We start from the raw sequence: 23,477 nt of genomic DNA on the forward strand, positions 1-23,477 counted from the left end.
TAAAATGTTGTTGTGTGAAAAGTAGGTTATGTAGTTACCTTGATGTTCAAGGCTACGTGAATCGAAAAGGTTTATAGGAACGAAGGAAATAAGGGTCCAGAATATAGCCCCTTGATTTCACCTCTACGAGGGGATGAGGAAGAGCTCGCGAAGGTCTCTTAGCAAAGTGTTATTCATATGATAAGACAAAGAATTCCACGAATCCCACCTCCACCCACACCACCACCAGCTTCACCGCCATCACCTCCATCTTCACTCGTACCACCCCCACCTCCATCGTGATTCAGTGTGGCAAACACAATGAAGCTACCTTTATTCAAAGGCTTGGGAAATGAGGACCTAGACCAATTCTGGTTCGTAGTGGAGGCTGTATGGAAACCTCAAGCTGTTACAAATGACCATATAAATAAAGCAACACTGTTTAGCACCCTGCAAGATCGCGCGCTGACTTGGTATATTAAGTACTCCAACGATAACCTGAATACGAGAGTAGCAGATATCGAAGTAGCATAAATAGGGAATTTAGCAGGCCTAAATCTGAAGCATAGTCAATTATTGGATTCAAAGAAATCACGATGCTACCAGGTGAGATTCCTTGCGAACTAGATCAGAGGTTGAAATGTATGATTCACAAAGAAAACATGAATCTGACAGATGGATAGCATCGTGAGTGGTTTTTAGCTTTGCTACTACCACACTTAAGGAGTGCATTGTCACAGTAGAAAATAACAATTGAGGCAGAAGCCTTGGAGATTTTCATGAGACTGCATGAGACCCTGATGCAAGATCCTAATCTAGGAGTTCAGCAGATCCATGTGCATCTGAAGAATCTGTGCCTTGAGATGCAAAGCTTGAAGGAGGATAGGACGGTTCAACCAGAAGTGTGCGAGGAAGTATGGTGCCTAAAATGCAAGAGTCAGGGTCATGACAAAGACCACTACCTGGTCTTTACAAATTACCTTGTAGGAGGAGGACCGATGCCTTCAAGGCCAGAAGCTCAAGCAGGACCCAGCACTGCTCCTACTTTGCGGTATGCTATTTGTCAAGTAGTCGGAAAGCATGCCACAGATAACTGCCACTTGTTATAGAAGTATACGCAAAATCTGTAATAGTTTTTCTGAAATTTTTGTAGGTCAGTGGGACATGACGAGCATACTTGTAGGAGCTATGATTTGATGATGGATAGAACTCCCGCCTACAGGGTTCAGGCTGATATGCAGCCCCTTGATCAGAATGCAGGGATGGCGTAGATAGGATTTCAGGGGTATGGATGAGGCCGAGGTGGAGGAGGACTTGGTAGAGGTCAGGGACAGTTGATTTGCTTCAATTGCAGAGGCCCAAGACACTATGCCTGCGATTTCACTAATCCAACGTGCCCGTCATGCAAGTATTGCACATTGTTTGATCATGAGACAAAAGATTGTCCTACATTGATAGCTAGGATATGTGACAAAGGAGTGTTACCACCTCCCTCGACTTAGAACCTGCATATGATGAGGTCTAAGCTGCATGAGGAAGATCTAAACGTAAACATTATGCTCCAAAGTGGAATTACGACAAGAGATGACAAGGGAAAACAACCAGAAGACAGTACTTGGGTTTGCAAAGCCCCAACGAAAGAAGCTGAGTTTGATTTGGAGAATGCTCAGGAAACCTTCATGGAAACTAAGAATAGCTTCACTGAGGCCTCCACTTTAGGAAGCAAAGATAAGCCTAAGCTGGAGATGGACCCCTCTATGCTCACAACATTCCTCGAAACCTGTATGAAGCTACTACGTGACAGTAAGGCTGTAAAAGTGTTACAGGAACTCATCAAGAGATGCGTTGGGACCGCACCAGGTGAGCCACGCGTAGTTCACAAGATCGGAAGGCATAAGACAAGGATGGGGAATGAAATGGGACTAACTGCGCAGATTAGAGAATACGAGATGGACCAAGTCATTCTGGATTTGGGATAAAACACGAATGTTTTAGAAACAGACATGTGAGTGAATGGGGAAACCTGCACTGCAATGGTCTATGATTCAGCTGAGAATGGTGAACCAGCAGAAAATCATACCCATGGGGATATTGCAGGGAGTAACCGTGGATATTGAGGGAGCGAGCGCGCTAGAAGACTTTGAAGTAATAGAGATTGTTGATGATAGAAATCCCTACCCCGCACTCTTGGGAATTGATTAGGCCATTGATATGAATGGGGTAATCAATTTGAAGAAGCAAAAGATGATCTTTGAGAAGAAATCATTGCGCGTAATAATACCCCTAGACCCTATTGAAGGATCACACTATACGGAGCCAGTCCACAATTATGATAGTGTTGATGATTTGGACTGCATCTACAAGATAACCACGCAAGACCAAGACTGGGTGAATCCCACTACGGATGGATAGATTACATGGGAGAGCAAGAGTTCCTACACTTCAGATTTCGATGAAGAAGTAAAGCACTGGCAGAATTAGTTACACAAAGTAACTATGTTGAATTGCAATATGATGACCTTGTCGTTGCGCTGCGTGTTTACAGAAGTACGAGATCTTCCTACTTATCATGTTCTAAATGCGGTAGATATCTTCTTGGATGCATTTGAAAGGGAGGTGCCAGACGCTTCCAGGCCTTGGACTGGGTGTTGTGTGCTACGCCCTCAACATGGTGGGGTACGCACAAAGGAAGTTTTGATGATTGGCACGAATGTAGGAGAATGATGCGAACATGATTTGAGAAGCCTAAGGTATGATTTATAGACAAGCATGATGGATAGGATGATTTGCGCGTGCATCTGGCCAAGTGGACACAGGCCTATGGAGAAAAGCCCCAACCTGAGCAAATGCACATGTACTCCGCGCTAAAATACCTAGTCAATAAGCATGTGTTGGGGGGTTGAATTTGTAGATGGCTCTTAATGTTGGGAGGACATTATGCAGGAAGAGCAACCGTGCAGAAGATTCTACTTGCAGGGTTGTGGTGGCCAACCCTTCATCAGGATTCAAAAGCGTATTGCAAGGCATGTGATTTATGTCAACGAACAGGCAGGCCATTGCAAAGGGATGAAATTCCTTTGAATCCACAAATGGCATTGCAACCTTTCGAAAAAAGGGCAATAGATTTTGTAGGACCCATTAAACCTTAAGGAAAGATAGAAGCGAGGTATATTATCACTGTGATGGAGTACTTGACCTGTTGGGTAAAAGCGCGGCCAGTGAAGGATTGCATAGGCGTGACTACCGCGAAGTTTCTATTTGAACATGTACCGATGTGATTTGGATGTTTGAGGATATTGATGAGCGATCGAGGTAATGAGATGATCAGCGCACTAACGGAGGAATTTCAGGTGTATCATTAAAAGTGCACACCTTATCACCCACAGGCTAATGGGCTAGTGGAGGCATTCAAGAAAGTGCTTGAAAATGCACTGACCAAGGTATGCAATGCTCAATGAAGTGATTGGGACCAATGCATACCTGCAATGTTATGGGCTTATCGAACGACATGTAAGAAACTCACGGGACAGACACCTTTTAGGCTTGTCTATGGAGTGGAAGCTGTAATGCCTATGGAATACATCATGCCTAGTCTACGCATAGCATCGCTCACAAGTATGATGGATCGTGGAGCCCTGGAAGAGAAGCTCGCGTAGTTGGATGAGCTGGAAGAAGAATGATTTTTGGTTGGATTTCACCAACAGGTCCAAAAGCAGCATGAAAAGGCATAGCACGATCGACATATTAAGTTGTGCACATTTAAGGTGAATGATTTGGCATTGTTATATGATAATAAGTTTGATAAATCCCCAGGGAAGTTCATGATGCACCGGTGAGGGCCGTATATTATTAAGGAAACTACCGACGAAGACGCGGTACAGCTAATCGAGTTAAATGGAGAACCCTTCCTAGGAAAGGTGAATGGCAGTCACTTGAATTCATACACCGGTGATCCAGCGATGTGACTATATGAAAGTGGCACAGTATTAGTCCTCCAGGCAGCTAAAAGGAGGAACAGGACTATAAACTACACTACTTGGGAGCTGCGCGATGTTAGGACTACACGTAGTAGCGAAGTGTCACAGGGTCCACGAGAGTGCGAGGATAGTTGTGCTAGCATGCAGGTCTACTGGAAAGTGACTGTTAAAGTCACTATTCATGATTTGATTCTTGGTTTGAGGCCAAATGGAGTGGGCGACAGGCATTTAACGCGAACTTTATGGGCTAGATTCTTGAAAATCTGCCACTAATCTAGCATTAATGGACCGAATGTGGGGGGAATGGTCGAATTTAAATTCAAAAGGTGCTATAAATTACAAGTGGCTATCCCGTAAACAACACTTGAAAATTTGAGAAATGAGTTGTTGCGCGCTCAAGTATTCATGAACCGAGACTTATTCGAGACTCTGAAAGCGAATTATTTGTTTGAGCAACTACCAAAGAAACTAAAAGAACTATGGAGTAGTGTTATGTTAGCACCCAAAGAAGCCATGGAAATAGGAGTAGTGACATCTAAGGAAGCCGTGCAGGAAATTGCAGAAGTGGAAGCCCTAGAAAGCACCGGAATAATCGTTGAGGTCCCTAAATCTCCACAAACATCGAGACCTAAGAAGGATAAGCAGGCCATGATACCGGTGCATGTCTTGCCCCAAAATCCACTGAGGACCAAGCTCACATTGTAGGAAAAGGGGAAGGCCATTAATTGGGAGGTCGATGAGGAGGAAGCATTTGAAGAAATCCTGGTGGAGGAGGGTGAGCAAATGGAAGTTGAAACCTAGGGTGCGGACCATATTACACGGTTACCTAAATATGTTCCTCTATGAAAGGGTAAAGACAAGGTGCCGAAGGATAGAGACGAGAGCAAGAGCTCTCTACAAACTCTGCTACTCCCAAATGACATTATGTTTGACGGAGCACACTTGGGAAAGGTTCCCGTGTTTAAATTTGAAGATTAGGACCTCACTCACCATGAGAAGTTCCTGCATTTATCAAATACGAAGCTAATGCGCTAGAGCATCAACGCGACTACTGGAACAATCCAATTAGATCTGTGAAAATGGCTCAGAGGTGTGGAGAAAGCAGGGTTGCTAAATCTGCTCTAGGTGATGCATTACCACCCACCCCAGTGACCGTTTTCATCATCAGGTAGCTGCTCTGCTTGGTGCATGATAGGTTCTTGTGGCTAGAGGAGACCATCCCCATCACAGACCATCTAATTCACCAAATTACATGGCTACCTTGCTCAGGGGAGGACCCAGTAAACATTTCAAAGGGAAAAGGTGGCGAATTGGCCCTCGCAGAAGTAATGAAAAAGAAGTTTAAGTTGGAGAAGAAGAAGCGAGGGTATGCCATCTCCATCTTTAACAACCCTGCTATCAAGGTCACAACACAAATACTGGTAGGGAAGGTAATGTGGAAGTGTCGCGCAGATGAGGTGCCCATGCCAGTGGTTACACTAGCTGCACAATGCAGATAAGGGGTCTAGTTCAACTGGGTGAACTATCTATGCTACGAGTTTCTTGCGAATTGGCAAGGTACAGGAGCAAAGAAAAACACTTCATTACACATGGCTCCTATTGTTGATAGTACTGGTGGCATGGGAGTTACCTGATGATAGCCAGTTCCCTTCGATCGCGCAGGACCTTCCAGAGGCAGCAAAGTACACTTTGTTGTGGGTGACGAGGGACGCACAACAGATCAGAGAGAGCAAGATATTTTGGGCGCTCATGGAGATGAATATCAGGATGGGGATCAATTGCAAGCCGCGGTTATCGCCCATAGTCTACAACAATTTGCAGAGCTTTGCAGAGTTCAAAATAGATTTCCACCATGTCTTCAGGGTGCGGAAGGACCCTACAAAGATGTGGCATGATTTACCGTATTTGGCGACTAACGATGTGATATTCATAGTCCTTAAGTCTTGGACACCAGAGTGGTGCGCTCCAGCGGGCTCCGCGATGGAAACAGAGAAGTCCACCGCGCAACGCAAGAAGGAAGAGATAAAACTTCAGATGGCGTAGCTTGCGGAAAAGCGTACGAAAGAAGAAGCAGTGACTAAGGCCCAAGCAATGCTCGACGCTGCGACGTTAGCTGAACTGCAGTAGAAAATAGGTGAAGAAGAGCACGAAGGATAAAATTCACCTTCACCCAAGCCAGAGATAGACACAGAACAAGGTGGTGCGCACCCACAAACGACATCCACCCAGCTCAAGCATCCACAACCAGGCGACAAGATAGTGCTGCGAAAGAAGTCAAAGTCATCAAATATGTCATTCGACCCAATCATCCTTACTGAGGGAGATTTACATGATATTGGAGAAACAATGAGGGATGTCACCGGGGAGGCCCTTTAGTAGTTTGAGGAACAACAACAGTTGGTGTTGGGATCTCTCTAGATAGAAATACAGGAGTTGCAGGTTTGCACTCCATAGGCTAGCATAGTGTCCACCAACCTCGCAGTCAGCACTGTAGCTGCCGAAGAAATGTTGCGCGCTAGGGTGACCAACATGATAGTGCTACCAGATGGAGCACTCACTACAAAAATAGAGGTCGACAGGGCCATGGTCAGCAGTTTGAAATGGGTCGGATTAAATATGGCCGCACTCCCTTGGGAGACGCTCTATCTCTTGCAGGATGGAGTCACTGCAGAACTGCGGGCCAGGGAGAGTCACGCTATACAGGTAACGAGCAAGTAGCACATCAACATCGAGTAGTTGAGCCTGCAACGCAATGAGGCACTGGAACAAAACAAAAAAATCATGCAAGTTGTGGAGGAAGCCTACCAAATCGTCCCAAAGTTGGCCATTCAAGCAGAGGAACTGATGGAGCCACATGTCCGTAAGTTAGCCACAGGGGTGCGCAACACAAAAGCAGAGATGGCTAGGGTTCAGCTGGAGCTAAACCTGCAGATCGTAGAATTGCAGTTGAAGGCTCAACCTTCAACTCCGCCGAATGCCAGAGAACAGTGTACCACCATGGTCACAATAGCAATGGCGGCGGTTGACAGTGCAGTGATAGACTGCATGAAGTTGTTCAAACAATCATTCAAGGTCCTAACCACCCTGTAGGAGGACCCAAACATAGAGCACCTAAAGACAGAGGCGTGCGAGCTGCAATAGAAATACAATGAGGTAAAATGGACCTCGCAGACTGTTTCCCTTACATTAAGGGTTGCAAGGATGCAGCAGGCAAAGGCGCTCAAGGAACAAGTGGATGTCGCTCTACAAAAGGAAGCAGTCTTAAAAGTGCACCTACAGCCATGGATCGACGAGGCTTATAAAATTATAGCCTCCATTGAAGTAAAGCTCACACAACTACAAGCAACTCAGGAGAGGATTCAAGGTAGCAGTTCAATAACAACGGTCACTGAACAGTGCGTGGAGGAAGTTCACTAGGTTGCCACTCAGTGTGGTGCCAAAGTTGCAGGAATCCAAACAATGTTGGGAGGTCTTCGTGCTAAGATCTCTGCACCTACAGAGTGACTTGAGGGTGAGTCACAATGTTTGTGTTGGGGGCCTGTTGGGCGCGGGATCCCCCAAGGGAAGTTTTGGGGCTTAGAGCCTAGATTTTGGTCCAATTTTGTAATTCCAATGTAAAAACTCCACATTTTGTGGGCGTAGAGTGCATAGTTGTTAAAAGAGTCATAAGGTTTTCCACCCTTATTTTGATAATGTAATGTTGGTTGTAGAAGATCTACCCATGGTCCGCTGACCATGGGATTTTATAAAGAGAGTGCAGCTCTAAGTAGATAGAATCAGTAAACATAAGATAGATTGAATAATGAATATATGATGTATGCGAGATAGCTCTGAAGTGTAGGTCTAAGTTTTGGGTCGTAGCGTAGGTAGAGGCTCTGCAGCTGAGTGTGTAGAGGCCTAATTGTCCACAGCTGAGTGCGTGGACCCTTGCAGTTGAGTGCACAGGGCGAGTTGAGTTTGTAATCATCTTGAAGTATTAATAAAGAGAACTTTCTATCATTTATGCATCTTTATTTCCTATTTATTCATCTGTTATATTGGGTATGAATTTCACTTATATGATGAAAAAATGTGTATAACTGTATTGGTTAAGTGAACACAAGTAAGAACATTTGTTTACAAGAAGATAATCAAGATCTGTCGATAAGATAAGTAAGATACTTAGTCTCGTTTGGGAAATAGTGCAGTTCGCTACCATATCAACACGAAAGGACTTTAGCCCTTGGTTAAGGCTGCGTGAAAGCCGATTGTAACAGATCGCAAAGGTACTAAAAGATAGACCGGAGCGTGAAGCACCCTGCGCGAAGGTAGGTATAGTTGGAATAAACTGACATCACAACCATCTCAAGGGTGCGGAAACTTGGTTCCAGCATCCCCCCATACTGCTTTGGGTGAGACTTTAGTCCACACTCTACGGGCTGATGCCAAAAGGGCTAGTAGTGTAGGGATTTGTTTGGCTAACTAACGCTGAACCTGGGTCAGGCCCCTCAAGCCAAAAAGGGCCTAGTGATCTAATGTGTATTGCAGTAAAGCCTAAGAGACAAGGAGACAAAAAATACCTCAAGGATAGTGACAGAGTCCAGAGGAATTCCTAGCTTGGTTTTGGTTTTGTGATCTCAGTGCCCATTTTGGTGAGATGATGGTTTGGTGAGGGTGGAGGTGGTTTAACCTCTGGATTCCCTTGGTTGTTTTTGGATTGGTTTATCCATGAGATCCCACATTTATGCTTGGAATATGGCATGGGACTGATTGGTTGAAAGAAAGATTTGGTTCAATCATGTCTACGGTCACGTGGTACGTGGAAGTCTCGAACCTAGTCGTATTTGCCTATGTTTAATAAAATATAAGTTCTCTTTCTTTTGTGTTTTTTAATATGTGGCTTTAATGGTTGTTATCGCCTTTTTATTTCCATGGTTTACTGCTCGTTATAAGCATGGTTATATGATTGGTTATTTTCATGGTTATTTCATGTATTTACTTTGTAACTTAAAGGATAATGGATGTAATACGTAATTTATGTCAAAATAGTTAAGGGAAGAGGGCAGTGATCCTTCTTATAAAGCCTCATATTATTTATCGCTCATTTATGCTCTGTCATTTATTCATTTCCTATAGATTGCATTGATGCCAAGTGTTTGACAAAATTTCAGTCTTGATTGGGGATGGTTAGACCTAGTCTTGGAGTTAGTTTTTTATGTGAAAAACTTGTTATTCTATAAATTATGGATAATGAGAGTGTGATTGAGTTCTGGGAAGTGACCTGGGCTTTGGGCCTTAAAAGGTGGCTAAAATATTGGGGATGCAGGCATAGTACTTGGAAACAAAGTCCCTAGATGCTGGCACACCCATGTTGTGCATGCATCCAAAGGCCCTTGGATGCACTCTTTTCCATATGAAGGGAGCATCCAGGGGTTTAGGGGTCTTAAATTTTAGTGGGACATATTGGTTGGTCACGGGAATGACTAGGACGCATTCTAGGAGTCTTGTAGCAGGTGCAAAATGTCTATTATGGTGTATTTCCATCGATTCCACTTCCTTAAGGTCATTTAGGAGGTCAAATCATATCATAGTAACTTTTGGTCACATTTTTACCTTGGTTTTCTGATTACTTGGGTAGATGTGGGAGGAGGATGTTACATGGACCATGTTCATCCATACTTTCCACCATTGCTAGACACATCCGACATTATAGAGCAACTCACACCAACAAAGTTAAACCCATACTGCATGGAACATACCACAACTGATCAGATCATGGACACGTAGGTCAATAACACTTGCAAACAAAGGATTTATCTATATCAAGTTGTCAAAGGGGTAGCCACCTTCACTAGGGAAAATGGTTCACCGGGGACCAAGCTAAATATCAATTTCCTCACCTCATGGAGGATTTGCATGCGATGGGGACCACTGATTCTGAAGGAGGGAGGAGTGGTCCAGGTTGATGTTGGTGGCCACCCACATATTCCACCTAGATATCCAATCAGTTTCATCAGTTTCCTTATTTATAACAACATTTACCTTTTTTAGCAGTTTTCGGGTGACCTTTTAGATCAACTTTGGGACATCAACAGGTGACCTTTAGGCACCGTAATATTCCTAGAATACCATACATTAGACCAGTATAAGGCATATAAATCATGATTACAATGTTGAATGCTCGTTGACATGAATGGTTACACTACAATGCCAACATAGTGAAGACACTTTGGGCTAAAGGAAGCCACAAGAGACATGCTGAGAATATGAATGTATCATATCCATTTTTTTTGTTGGTTAAGAAAATGTGAATACAACTATAAACGTGAATGTATAAGTAAATGAATGGAAAGAGATATGTATATAAATATCTTGTAAATAGTATGTGTTTAGGCATAGAACATAGAGAACAACGTTCCTCTAAGGGGGTGGAGTCTGTGACAACCTTTTGTCAACCCTCTTGTAAATATTATTATGAAATGCATAAGTCATGTAAATTATTTGAAAATGTAACACAATGACAGGATGAGAAGGGGACATGGATTGAGAGATTTTAAGGAGGAGGAGTTGCTTCAAAACCCACACCTTTCATTTATTTCATCACGAAAGTCCCTAATTAGTTCTATGGCATCGTTGTGCAACCATTTACTCAGTATAATGGACCCTTGAACCAAAGGATGAGTCTACAGACTACCTTGTGGATCATGTTTTCAGAGTCAACACATAGTAGGAAAGTCAAGGAGAGGAGCAGATGATGCATAAGTTGGTGGGAGAGATGGAAGGAGGGGAGGTTATGCATAGAGCAGAAGAATGAGGGGTTGGTATTTTGTACTTGGGGATTCCTTGTGTGTGCACAAAATTGTATTTGTTCCTGTGGATTCCCTATGCTTCGCAAAGTCTTGTATTTGGGCATGTGTGTGCTTTTTAAGGACTATGTTGTGCCTATATGTTGTTTCTAGAGAGACTTTGGTGGCATTGGAATACTTAGGTGATTATAGAGATAATAAACTTGTTAGGGATTTCTCCCTAATAAACCACCTAAGTAGCGACTTTCCTTGCAACTAATAAACCATTAGGGAGCTTGCTAAGTTAAGAAACTACTAGATATCTTGAGGTATCTTAGTACTTAGGGGACTTACAAACACCAAATGTAGTCTTGGGATTGATAAAAGTGGTGCTAGTATCCTACAATAAATTATTGGGATGGATGTGCTCTTACTCCTACAATACTTAACATAGTTGATAAATCTCCCTCTATTCATGAATATAATCCTCTTGATTTGAACTGAGGCTCTCTATGCACTATTAAATTCATTGTGTTTTTTTAATGTTGGCTGAGAGCCATTTTGGCATTACAGTTAGGAGTTATTGGGAATCACCTCATAAATGGCTTCATCCATTGTAAGTGAGTGATTGGTTGAGAAATACTGAGAAATTTACCCTCCCCGAACTCTGAATATGGCTCAGGAGTGGTTGATTACAAGAAAGAACAACAGTGTATTCAGGCTACCACTGTGTTGAGAGTTGAAGTCCCACTCTTAATTCCCAATCATCTAAGATAATAAGATAAATGTTTGTTTGTATACATGTTTTGTTGGGTTTGGAGCCTGATTATCTTTTGTATTCAAAGGTTTCACCCAGATGTATACCCCAGGAAGACTGTACACCCCTCCACGCGGGGGGGTGCGGGGGGGACTTGTTCCCCCCACGGGGTCCAAGGGGGTAAATTCCCCTCGACTGGGGGGCCTGGGGGCCAATGGTCCCTCGACGAGGGTTCAGGAGCAGCGCCCCCAAAGCTAAAAATAGTTGTAAAATTGCCTTGTAAAAGTTTAGTAATTTCTAGTCAATCTGGGCCATTCATTAGGCGGATGATCTGACAGTAGAAGTTATGTTTAATTTAGGTTTTTTTGCCCTAGAAAGCAACTCCTCACTATATATGAGGGAATTGTATTGTGTCTATGTATATATGTATTCTGAGTGAGGATGAGAGAGGAGATTGAGAGAGAAGACAGAGTTACAGCGGATCTGCTGTAGGTTGTATCTCTTTAGTTTGCTGGATAATATAATAAAAGAAGGACTGACTGTTTCTCCGTGGACGTAGCCCAAACTGGGTGAGCCACGTATATCTGTGTCTCTCTTGTTTTATGCGTTTTCTGTGTTTATATTTCTACAATATTTTATGTGTTCCATTGCTCCGTAATATATAATTTTCTAACATGATTCACTTTCTCATTGAATGTTATTTTTGTGTAACATTAGATGTGTATCAACACTATCAATATGGAGTGTTTATCCCTGAATTTGTTTGCAACAGTATGTATAGCATGATTATTTCAAAGGATATGTGGAAGTAGAAGCTCACCATATATACTAATGTATCTAGTTATATGGTTATTTGTATGAATTGTCTGACTGATGTGAATCCGGGTATAACTGTTATGGTTTTTAAAAGTCATTGAGTTAGTGTTTTATATTGCTAAAGGAGCTTTGTGCTTGAGTAATGCATATTTTTTTGTTTAAAGACTGTATGTTAATTGATTACTGACTCTTGGTCTTAGAGAAATTCTTGAAAGCATGCATTTAAGCATGGATGTTCCAAGGGCATGAGAAAATAAATTAGGACATATATGGATAGGTATAGATCTATTGTAGTTGCATTTACAGAGCATAATAGACATGGATTTGGTTTTACCATGATGCATGGATAGAAATCATGGTTATACTATCAACGACTAGGTTTTACTCATGATTTGTACTTGAAAATTCATTGAATTACTCAATGGAAGTGAGATTGTGTAATCATGTAAGGTTTGGGTAGATCTGAGTTCTGATCGAAGTGTTGGGATAACTCTTTGAGTTACTCAAGAAAAACTTGAAGGAATTTCATATTTTATAATGTAGGGTTTCTTTTATTTAAGTTCAAACCTAAATAGTTTGGGAGTTTGTGCCTTCAAAATCCTAGAGAAGCATTACAATGTATTTGGGTCGAACCTGGTCTGAGATAGTGGCCGAACTAGCTAGGATTCAGGGAGTCTGGGAGTCTGAATGGGTTGGGGCACATGAGGTGCACTAGGTCACTTTGGGGCCTGAATGTAGGACAAGAACTAAATAGTTTTCGGTTGTTCAACTAGTTTAGCGTTGGGAGTCTAGCGGGGTTTGGAAATTATTTTTGTGCCATGGGGTCGAAAACCAAAACTGCAAAACAAGCTAAGGGTTGAATGGGTGGGGTCATTGGGAAGGTTACATGGACCATCTAGGTGTGGTATGGTTGGTACATGTGCACCATGTAGGTGTGACATAGCAATACCTTGTTGACATTGCAAAAGTTTATGTGTTCAACTTACAATTTCCATAACTTTTGATATGAAGAGTGAGATTTAGATCAAATTTATATCACAATAAATCTCTCAACAAGATGAATGAAATGGTAGTATTCATTCTAATTTTTAATGAATTTCAAGAAAGATGAATTTTGTGGCCTTATTTATATGACAAGATTATAGAGTTTGGGCGAAACAAAATAACATCTTTCATCCAGCCTAATTCATCCAAGAAGGTGGGAGGCATTGTTAGATATAGTTTTGTATAACCCTATCACAATACCTCCCACCGTAAGAGGAAATTTTAACTCTTATAACCTAGTGCAAAGGTTAGTATTGGGAATTATATCATAATTATTTTTAAATTCAGTGGAAGAGCATCATATATGAATCTATTATTATGAAACTCATCCACAATGACTTTAAACTTATCAAAGTGGTCCATAGTTGAATGATAGCTCCTAATTCTTTCTTGCTCTTTCGTTCTTCCTTCATGAAATTCTAGCCATATGTTTATCTTATTTTCCAAAATAATTCCACATAACTTGGCTAAAAGGGACATAACAATAAGAGAACTATTGTTATAGGGATTATTTTTATCCCGACTTTTAAAGATAGGTACAATGAGGCTTTGAGTCTAGGATTTAGGTAAGGCATGTTTTTCTACTAAATTGAAAAAGTTGCAAAAGTGATGGATTAGGATACGCCCTCCAATTGTTAGTTTATCTACTTCGTATTCTTAAATATTTCTAGTTTTCCATTTGTGATCCACTTAAATAAAAATTATACGCATCTGTTGAACAAATGCTTTCCTCTATAGAAATGGTTTGAATGTTGTCCACAACATTATGGCATTTGTAAATATTTTTAAGGTACGAATTCCAATCCAATAAGCAAAAAATCATTTTCCTTAGTTTAATGTGTCAAAATTCCTCCAAATCTTATTAGGATCTAGCTTAGATAGGTACAAAAACTTCTATTGATTTCTCTTTATATAAAATTAGTTTCCTTTTGATTAGTGTTTTGTATCTACTTAACTTATGAGATTCTAATGATTTAATGTAAGCATCTTTAATGTATTTTCTAGCAATATTACACTATTTATCATACAAAGGGTTAGTCATCCTATTTTTTTCTTTACACAATGCCTTGATTAAGAACTTGTTGATGAACATAAGCATGGTTGTCAAAAAATTATGATAAATATAATTGATATTCTTCTTATTTCATAGGACATTTAGTTCATCATTTAAATCCCTTAAAAAATATCAACTTTACTTTTCTAAAAATTTCAGTGATTTTTTATTGTTAGAATTGTCTTCAATAGGGATATTGTGCATTGCAAAGTTTAGATTTGTGGTTAAAGGTGAGATGAGGTCATGGTCATTTAAGAGGTCCAAATTTACCAATTCATTATATACTAGGATATAAGATATCGATTATTTATGACTCTACTATGAATCCCATGAGCACATGTCATCTAGTTGGATTTTGACCACTTTATTATGCAATTGAAAATTCTTAGATATTGGGAATTGTAAAGCATGGTTAGCGTAGTACTAAACAAATTTAACCAAATATTTAGTGTTATTTTTGTCTACTAAACCAAAATCAAAATTCTCTTTCTTATGAAGACTAGATGAGAAAATTGTTTTTTTTGTGTAACAAACTATTTCTCTTGTCCCTCTATTGTAAAATCTCTCATCCCATATTGACCTTAAGTCAATTTTTTCTATATTAAGGGTATTATATTCTTATGCTCTCTAATTCCTTAAATAACAAAATTTTATTTTCACTTTTCATCTAACTTTTTTTAGGCTGATACAATATGATTACATTTTTCACCCATAAAGAATTTAAACCCTCTGGAGACCAATCTCCTACTACCAAGGCCATCACTTATTAGAATGCCTCACTTGTAATCCAACTTAATATAAATACTTTTATTTATAAAAATGTATATAAACTTGTATATGTTATATAAACCTAAAAATTTAACTTAATTAATTGAAATATCTATCCCAGCCATCTTATTAATGAGGCAAGTTAAAAATACATTTCACACAAAGCACTATATATCGAGTCTCACATAACTTAATCGTGTTAACAAATAAATTTTAAGACTAAATATTAATATGATTGCAATATTTTAAAACTCTATATTTAATAGTGTTTAAAAATATAAATATATTTACTAAAATTAATTTAACTTTGTTAAAATAAAAAAAAACGTTATTAAAATAAATTTAAATAAAAAATAATATATATATATATATATATATATATATATTAAATTTCTGGTTAATTTAACAAATTTTTTAAGAACTTATAAAATTTAATTAAATTTGGATAATTTACCTAGTAAATATATTATTAACTATTAAAATCAAATAATAAATTATAACTAGATTTTGATTCATTTACTTACTAAATATATTTATTTATTATATATATATATATATATATATATATATATAGCCCTAAGAGTTAGCTTAACTAGTCAAATAAGTGCCTCGGGTTCGGAGGTTACAGGGTCAATTCTCCCGGAAGCCCTTGGGGTTAGGCCTAGCTATTTGCCTCAAGGCTTGATACCCCTCATCAAGCTCAAATATTTCCATAGCAGCCACCCCTGAATCATGAGAAATATATATATATATATATATATATATATATATATATATATATATATATATAGTTTATTGGATCTTAGGAAGGAAGAGATTATTTGAAATTCTTTAACATTCTATTTTTATGCTAAAAAATTATTGATAAAATGTTTCAAGATAGCTATAGTTTTACTAAATGTTAAGAACACTAGTTGTGATACAAATATTTTGAAAAATAGATTAAGCTTAGGCATAAGTTGAACAATCTAATAGAAAATGTTTTTGATCTTCACCACTCTGAGTGGCCCAAAGGTCACAAACACTTTTATCTCATGGTATTTTGTAAATTGACCCAGGCCCATTTCTCATGTAAATTAGTTTTTATTTTAGTATTGTTTATTCTCTTCTTAACATGAGTAAAAACAAAGATATCATTTGATATAATAAAGTTGATCATGGGATATCTTAATTTCCTTTCTCACTAATTTTTTATCAACTCACAATTTAATAATCCAAACATTATTAAACATTCATTTTAATAACCATATTTAATAATATTTTAAAAATAATATAATGTTAATTTACTAAAAAGATTACTCAAAATTTAACTACAATCCATAAAATTTTAATTTTAAAATTTATTAAATATATCATTGTCATTCATAAATTTCAAAAACTTTCAAAATTTACATGAAATAATGAAAAATATTTTAAAGATAAATTTAAATATAAAAAAATATTAAAATAAATTAAAATCTAAATTTAAAAAAAAAACCCTAAGATTTGAAGAAGATAAAATTAAATATCAGTTTATTTAATTAAAGGAGAATTAAAACCAGTTAACACGTAAGATGACACTAAATAATAAAAATCAATTTTAAAGATTATAATGAGATTGAGAACCCAAATGCCTTAATTTAATGTTTTTGTGCCCGCTTTACAAAGAACGCTACAATAATTTTCCAAAATGTGCATTCGAGTACTTCAGATTAGCATAGAAATATGATAACTAAGTGGGAGTTGTGGAAGTATTATATATGCTTAGGAGTGTTTGGCAAGTATTTTGTGAAACAATTTTCAGTGAAATTGGTTATTTTGTTATTTAAAATTAATTTTTATATTTATAAATTAACAATCAATTATCTTCTGAACTAATAAACTATTAACTTGCAGTCATTCTGTACCAATGTGCTAGGTCACTAAACAACCAGCATTGCACAAATAATGTTATGAATTGAAACCATCTCACAATTAACCTCATGAATTATGCTTACTAAACAGCAATGTATTCACATTGAACTCACAGTACTCAGTGATCAGATCCACGCCATCGATGACTTTGCAACTACACATCTGTGCTGCCAACGTAGATTTATCTACAGTGCCTACACAAATTGGGTGGCGTCTGCAAATCTCAAAATCAACCATTTATTTCTTGATGCCTTATCTGAACATTAAACACCATAGTATCCCGTAACTACTACGCTTCCTCTGCAAAAATCCATCCATGATCACCTTCATCTTGTACTCATTGGATTGAAGATCCACCGTTCTGCTGTTATTATTACTCCTATTCGTCTCTCTCATCCTTTGTTCTAACGACACTGGGAAGAGATACCACCAGGCAGATACTAAGGGGACTGCACAAAACCTGCCGTAGAAGACCAAATACAGCAGCGTGATGATAATCATAGCCTGGCTGGTCCTCTTGCAGAAGCTATCTGAAACCTATGGTCTTGGGGATCTGGTGGGCTGATTTCCCATGGACACAACCATTCTCAACCTTTTAGATTTAGACTGACGAGATGACCAGGCTATGGCTCCTCTCATCCAACCTAGAAATAGAAATATTCTCAGGCCGCTCATGAATATCATTGCCTTCATCATTTCTCCTCAATTCCCCATCCTTCTCGTCATTATTCTTCTCTAGAGGTCCCAGGCCCGAAGCCCCAGCAACATCTAAGCCACCGTTTTTGTTCCCAACTTCCTCTCCGGATCTCACCACAATGGGAATCCATTCGTTATTCGAATACTCAAACCTCACCAGGGCCTGTGCCCCACCAGTCTTCTTCGCAATACATTCTCTTTTCGCGGAGAGCTCGGCATAGACAGTTTCAAACTTATCACGTCCAAGAGTAGAATAAGGATTCGGCCTCTTTCCATGTTTCTGCCGGGATCTGGGCCTCGGCGAGACACAGATTTCTTCTGCTTCGCCTTTCACTGATATCCTTCTGCATCGCATTATTTTCAACCCTAGCATACACATCCAAATATCCCACAACGAAAACACAAAAACCCCACTCAAAAATCTCCTGAACTCAACTGCTCCCATCGCTAGCCGCCATCTGAAAGCTTCCGCCGTCCGCCATATTGTCGTCTCATGCCGACTTTCACTTGCTTGTAATGGCTTGGCTGAGGTAACCAGTTTTATAAGTTGTCTAACACATCTGTCACCAATAATGACTGTGGATAAGAATCAAAGTAGTACCTTCAGAGGATTTCCATGAGTTACATAATATAATTTGGGATCAGATAATTATTGAAGAATGTGAACTGTGGAGAAGAAGCTTCTATTGAGTGAACTATAGAACTATCAGAAACGGGATATAGTTACTTGTAGGCCTAGTCAGTTGGATGCATTCGGTATTATATTGACTTGGTTGCCTCTGCGAATTTGTTGAGCCCTATCATATTTTAGGTTTTCTTCTCACAAGTAATTTAGGTTTTCTACTACTGGACAACCAGAAAATCGATATAGTGACTTCTAGGCCTAGTCAGTTGGATGCATTCAGTATTATATTGACTTGGTTGCCTCTGCGAATTTGTTGAGCCAGATCATATTTTAGGTTTTCTTTTGGCACGTAATTTAGGTTTTCTTCTGACACGTAACGAACAACCCTACAACCGCCAGATCCGAAGCGGCAAGTCCTCAAAGCTCCACTGTTATTATCGGAATCAGAAAGTGGTACCTCCTCACGGTGATCCTTAGCTGCAAATTCTTATCCGTAAAGATCTTTTGAAAAAATCTTTGATCTCCGAAAGTGAAGGTTGTCAGTCATTCGATTCAATGTAAGCATTCACAATCACAATTTCGTTGTTTCTGGTGACTTCTCTGAAGCAAGTTGTTAAAATCTTTGACTTTTGAACACCTCCTTAAATGATTTGGGCCACTACAAACAGGCTGACTTTTATTCGAAATCTTGACGCGACACCGAAGATGGAAAGATGCATAAATGGAAATTATGCACAATTACGAAGTTTTGAGGTTTTAAATTTTAACTTATTTAAAAGGTTTTTGCTCTAATTTCTATTTAATATGACAGAGACCTCAGCAAAACCATGCGTGTGTTTAACGGTTTGGGCAACTGCAAAATTCTGAGGTAGGCGATAAGGGAGAAGATTTTATTGAGGTGGACGATATCACAGAAGCTGTTAAGGTGGGCTCGGTAGTTTAGCCGTTTAATTTTAATTTTTGAAGTTATATTACTTTAAATTTATTATAATTTTGGATTTATTAAATATTTTGGTTTTGTTTTTTTTAAATGAGTATAATCAAAAGTTTGTATTTTTTTTAGAAATATGATCTCGTTGCACATTTTATAAATTGGAAATTAAATTGAATTTAAATTAGTTTATATCATATTATAAATTATAATAATAGTTTTTTTAATGTTAAAAAAAAAAAATATTTATTTTTAATAAATTATGATATTTTTTAATTATTTTTAATGATAATAAATAAAAAATGGTGTAATACATAAATTATAATATTATTTTTTATTTTTTTTTTAATTCCCATAACCAGGCTCTTAAATATATATTTTCTTCATAATTATAAGAATTCAAGTTTTTTATTGTTTTATTTTTTTAACTAATTATTCATCATAAAAACACTACTTTAAAATAATAGCTATTAATATTTTCGTAATATTCATTGTTTAATTTTTTTAATAAATTTAAAAAAAAATAATATATATATATATATAGATCTAACGACATTCTTAGTTATAGAAATAAAAAACCAAAAGATATCAATATGTATAATCTAAATGCTAAATATATACCTAAAACGATTAGGGTATTTAGATACTTGAGGTTATTTTAGTGATCCCCAAATTTTGTCCAAAGACTTTTTAATTATGGAAAATATTTAAAATGTTACTCTACTAAATAATTAGATTAATTGAAACAAGAAGCACTTTAGAGTTAATATAGAGAAGATATTGTCCTATAATAGCTATTAATATTTTAGTAATGTTAATTGTTTAATTTTTTTAATAAATTTAAAAAAAGTTAATGTATATATTGTAAAAATAAAAGATAGATCTAATGACATTCCTAATTATAAAAATAAAAAACCAAAAGATATCAATATGTATAATGTGAATGCAAAATATATACTTGAAACTCCTAGAATATTTAGACACTAGTGTTATGTACACTCAACAATTTATGAGGTTATTTTAGTCATCCCCAAATTTTGTCCAAAAATTTATGTTTAAAATGTTTCTCTACTAAATAATTAGATTAGTTGAAACAAGAAGCACTTTACAATTAATATAGAGAAGATATTGTCCCATAATGTTGCATTTAAAAATAATAAAATAGTACTTATATAAAAAAATAGAAAATAATAGTAACACACAAAATCAATGTCAACCATGAATAAAATACTTCAATATCCCTCTTTATTTTACATCAGTTTTATACCCAGAAAGATAAAGTAACTAAAGTAAAAAAATAGTAATAATTTATTTTATAACTGCATTCTTCTTTTTAACATCATGGAGACACGGAAATGCTTCACTATTTGTTGACACCTAATCATCAGGATTGGGTGAATAAGTGTAACTGATGTAAATAAATAATGGAAAATATGAAGAGTCACCAGGAGATGAAATGAACAATCTCTCCCTCATGTATATAATAAAGACCAATCTGAATGAATATAATGTATTGATTTGAGGAGTTACTGCCTGGTCTGACATGGTATCAGAGCCAGCTCCCAAAATTAGCCTTTGTGTAACTCCTAGTGTCAGTTTCCTGCATATTTTGCAGAACTCACACCTCTACCATGCTCCTAAGGCCTACACCCACATTCCTGAACCCACTGTCATATGCGTTTTATATTCCCTCTGAACAGTTGGCCCGCTCGGTGGTATCTCATTGAATATTGCTCAGTGGTATCGTTGGAATCGCAGTGGAAACTCACGCATCTGGTGACAAATGTGGGATATGATTGTACACCTTTCACCCTGTGCAGCTCCAACTCTTCCAGTTTTTACATCCACTTCAATACCAGTTGTGTGTTTTGAGTCAGTTTGACAGGAGCCCTGGTTTCTGCACTGTACTTGATTTGGTTGCGCTTTCTTGTTTCCTTCATTACAGAAAGAATTGAGGGAACAATGCAGCAATAAGGAATGGATATTGTGAGGCAAAAGCTCGTGGTATCGGCTCTGCAATGTTGAACGCAACCATACACATTTAGCTTTGCAACACCATATGCGTGGTATCAGAGCACTGTGGAGGGAGTGTATTGTGAAACGTAAATATGAGCATTATGGATCTTCAAGGATAATTTCATGTGAGCCTTGCCAATCTCTTTGACTCAAGAATCCTTCTCAATTCCCAGTATGGTGAAATAATATGCGCCATACCTCCATGCCATATGTTGCCATACCTCCACCCATGGCTCTGTTGTCGCGGCTCACATGTTTGATGCTTCTCGACCTTTAATTGAAGATTGAATTACAGTGTGATGTGTGGAGAGGCCGAAACTGTGTGTTAAACCTTGGCGCTGTGTGTGGGAACACCGTGAGAGTGCGTTGAATGTTATATGAAGCGAGGATATCATGGCATATCAATATGAAGATAAATGGTGTGTTTGATTGGTATGTTCACCTACTGTTGTGCGTTGAAAAATGTTTTGAAGGTTGATAGTTACACTATTCATGCATTGGTGTAATGTCGTGTAATGGCTCTGCGTTAAGGCCATCGTGAGACCATGTGCACAAACCACCTGTTAATGAAGTGTTGCATTTTTCTGAAATCTGAGTTCTAATTATTGACTTGTGGTTGAATGAATCTTGGTGCATTGGTTGATAGCTTCAGGCCTAGTTTGAATACTCTATGTTTTTCATTATAGTACTATGTTTCAATATAGTACTATCATACCAATGCCCCTTTGAACTGTGAATTTTTTTGCAAAATTACCACCAAAAGTACAATTTTTTTTTTATAGTATATTGCTAGAAGTATTTTTTTACAGCACAAGGATTTTACAATGCATTCAATCATATCTATTGTGGGAATAGTTCTCACTGGCAAGGAGAACTACCCTGAGTGGTCCCGGATGATAAAACACACCCTCATTTTCAATGAGTCATGGAAAGGAGTGTGTGTTGGAGATGGAGACAAAGAGCCAAAACAACCTACCTCGGAGAACGAGTTCGCCATTTAGGAAAATAAGAACAGCAAATCTTATGCATTAATTGCAACATTTGTAAGTGAAGAGGTGAGTCATCATATTTTTCCATTTTCAATTGCATTTGAAGCCTTACAAAAGCTAAAAGAACTCTATGACTCACAATCTGCACTTGATGCTTTTCAACTCATGATTAAACTCTTCACTCTTGAATTACAAAATAATGATCCTCTTGCTCTTGCATCTAAAGTAAAATATATAATGCATGATATCAAAGCCACTAAGGTTGAATTGGATATTACTTTTATAGCTTTTCTCAAGGCACTTTATCCTACTTACTCCAATTATCTTGAATCATTGCAAGCAAATGGATATCTCAAAGATATTACCTTTGACTCTCTTGTGAAAAATTTTGCTGAAAGAGAGAAAGCTTTTGGAAAGAAGACAACCCCTGAATCTTCTGAAGAGGCTGCGTGTCTTGCTCATAAAGAAAATAATCTTGCCGAAGATTCTTCCAGAGGAAGAGGTGGTCAAAGAGGAAGAGGAAGATATTTCAAAGCCAAGGGGGGTAGACACTCTCAAGGAGAAAAGTCATATTTTCACTACATAAGCTACAAAAGGAATGGATTGCATGATGCCTCTCCATGTAGGTTACCTTGGGACAAAATTGAGCAGCAAATAAACCAACATAAAGGTAAAACTAATGACACAGACAAAGGTAAAGCACCTGAATTTTCTCATTATGTTGCGGCACAATGTAATATTGGAGTAAATGAAGATTTATTTAATGCTTCACTTGCTTCTTGGAAAAATGATTGGTTGCTTGATTCAGGGGCAACTTGCCACATGACTCATAGAAAATATTTTTTTGAAGAATTTACTAACAATGTTGATGGAGCAGTATACTTTGCAAACCAAGCAAAAGTCAAGCCATCAGGGCTTGGCACAATCAGGCTCAAATTGCCTGGTCTTCCACACTTTCTTCTGCATCATGTTCTATATCTCCCTTAGCTGAAGAGAAACTTGCTATCCTTGGTCCACATCTGCCAACAAGGTCACTCCATTCATTTGTTTGATGGAAAGCTTGAGGTTAGAAAAGCATCTGACCACTCACTTGTCATGAGGGGGATAGAAGAAGAAAGGATTCTCAAGCTGTAGGGTACCTTTGCTTGTGCACAACATTTCTCATACA

This window comes from Pinus tabuliformis, chromosome 8, assembly GCF_031772625.1.
Source record: "Pinus tabuliformis cultivar Carrire ecotype Pingquan chromosome 8, CPIR1, whole genome shotgun sequence".
Lineage (NCBI taxonomy): Eukaryota > Viridiplantae > Streptophyta > Pinopsida > Pinales > Pinaceae > Pinus > Pinus tabuliformis.